The sequence below is a fragment of the Bison bison genome, unplaced genomic scaffold (genome assembly GCF_000754665.1).
Source record: "Bison bison bison isolate TAMUID 2011002044 unplaced genomic scaffold, Bison_UMD1.0 scf7180017863748, whole genome shotgun sequence".
NCBI classification, from domain to species: domain Eukaryota; kingdom Metazoa; phylum Chordata; class Mammalia; order Artiodactyla; family Bovidae; genus Bison; species Bison bison.
The window spans coordinates 17,228-19,586 of record NW_011494320.1 but is presented as its reverse complement, the minus strand read 5'-3'; the positions used below and the strand labels follow the sequence as shown (position 1 = coordinate 19,586).

Genomic DNA, 2,359 nt, shown 5'->3' with positions numbered 1-2,359 from the left:
TGTGGGCGTGGCAGCTTTCTGGATCCTCCCCCACTCCAGGTATTTGTGATGAGGGACACACTACTCAGAGACAGTCTAGAATTCACCAGAAGCCTTCTTACATTCTGCTTGCAGGAACACAACTAATTTTATTTAGGAAGACAAACAGAAGCAAGAGCTGGTGAAATTCAGCAAAACAGACTATACTATATACCAGGTGTCAAAATAACCAGATCTTTGTCTAAATTCAACCCCTTCTCTTTACCCTTTCCACAACTTTTTAATGTATGGGCGCTGTCTCTTATGATTTGCTCCAAATGACATCTCTTCTCCAGTATATAATAAAGTGAAGTGGCTCAGTCGCGTCCAACTCTTTGGACCCTGTGAACTGTATCCTACCAGGCTCCTCCGTCCACGGGATTCTCCAGGCAAGAGTACTGGAGTGGGTTTCGATTTCCTTCTCCAGGGGATCTTCCCGGCCCAGGGATCGAACCTGAGTCTCCCGCATTGCAGGCAGACACTTTAACCTCTGAGCCACCAGGGAACACCTCAGTATATAATGGTGGTAGGCTAAGAGTCCTTCATTTCAATTCTAATATTTCATTTGTATTTCAAATCTAGGTGAATAGGCAGCCCCACCTCTATTTAACCAGAGGGTTCTGGCCAAATACGTAGCGTGGTTGTAGACAGTTACCAGATACTCCCTCATATATTCACTAATTTCAGGAGGAGTGTAGTGAATTAATCAAAGGTGTTTAACTGTCATAACTGAGGATCACTCAGAATATATCTCAAGATATCAAACTGTATGAAAGTCATCTCCCTAAAGATCTTTGTTGAAGGATATTTAGCAACAGCTGTGCGATCAGAGGATGGCAGGCAGAGCTGGGCTCTTTTACAATCTCAGAAGGGTTACACAACCAGCCTTCTCCGGGTGTGGTCCCTGGACCACCAACATCAGAATCACAGGGCTGTTTGTTAAAAAGGCAGAGTCACAGGCAACCCCCCAGACTTATTGAATTGGAATTTCTGGGTGCAGGACCTAAGAATTTCCACTTCTGTATACACCAAGGCTTTTGTATAACCTCAAATATAGACAGAGTTCCCATACATCTTTGATTCCCAGTATCAGTTATGGAAAATGTGAAGTTTTTCTAATGCCAAATTAATCATTCTCACTGTTAAACGAAAAGGATCTCTTTCTTTATTACTATTACTGAAGGTTTTTTTAAGACTAAATTTGTTGAAACTTTCAGCCAGGGTACTACTGTAATAAGATTTCTTTTGCCACCTTTGCTTTTTTTTTTAACATAATTTGAACATTTGAAACTATTTTTCATTAAGACTATTTCAGTAATAACCATTTTCCTTCCATTTTCTCAAATACCAATGGCCTACAAAACTTGTATAAACATTTTTAGATGAAAGTTAAGAGACACAATTATTGGGACTTCCGTGGTGGTCCAGTGGCTAAGACTCTGCACTTCCAATGCAGGGGGCCCAGGTTCGCTCCCTGGTCAGGGAATTAGATCCCACATGTTGCAACTAAGACCCAATGCAGCCAAATAAAATTTAAAATAATAATAAAAAATTTTTAAAAAGACACAATTATTGGGAAGGACAGGAGATTTTATTCGTATGTTCCATTTAACACATTTTCCCCCTAATGAATAGATGATAAACTGTCTTTTTATGGTGTTTTAGGTAAAAGGACTGTCTGCGGTGAAAGTAGTGTAACCACCTAAATAAGGATTATCTTTCATCTTCCACTTAGTAAGTATATTTTAATATTTTTAATCTGTGTGCATGGGATAATAAAAAGCATCAACTGCTTCAATAAGTGAATTAAACAAAAAGACAGTTTTGAGAGCTGAGAGAAGTATAAAAAACATCAACCAAGAACAAGTCTAATGGACTCCTCCCTCCCTTTTCTACCTTCTTTCACCTCCTATTATTACATGCAAGTTTAAGGGGTTCATCTTAATGGCTTCCTGCTTCCAACTATGTGGAAAGCGAATTGGAATCATTTGGAATATTCTGAAACCTTACTGTAATCGTGAACACAAAGATGCAAAAACATGTTGAAACATCTGTTTTCCAGATTAAGAGTATCACCCAGATAGTTGGGGAAACAAAGTCTTCCATTATCTCACCTTTAATCCAATTAGCAAATACATGTCATTCTAAAAGATTCTGGTAACCATTGCTCAGAGGGAGAACAATCCAGAAAAGAAACACAAAAAGGATATTTTCAGCACCATGAAATTTAAGGACTAACAGAACTATGGTAAGAAAGATAATGATAAAGCTCATGCATTTAAGACTTTTATGTGGTTGGGCTCAGAGTTTTTTCACTTTGTTTTATGACAAGTAAATAAAT

General features: G+C 38.4%; 1 non-coding gene across 1 annotated transcript; it reads left to right on the top strand.

Moving 5' to 3' along the window:
* Positions 1-1,431: 1,431 nt before the first annotated feature.
* TRNAG-UCC lies at positions 1,432-1,504 on the top strand. The gene has a single exon. It is a non-coding gene; the product is annotated as a tRNA-Gly (tRNA).
* Positions 1,505-2,359: the final 855 nt, after the last annotated feature.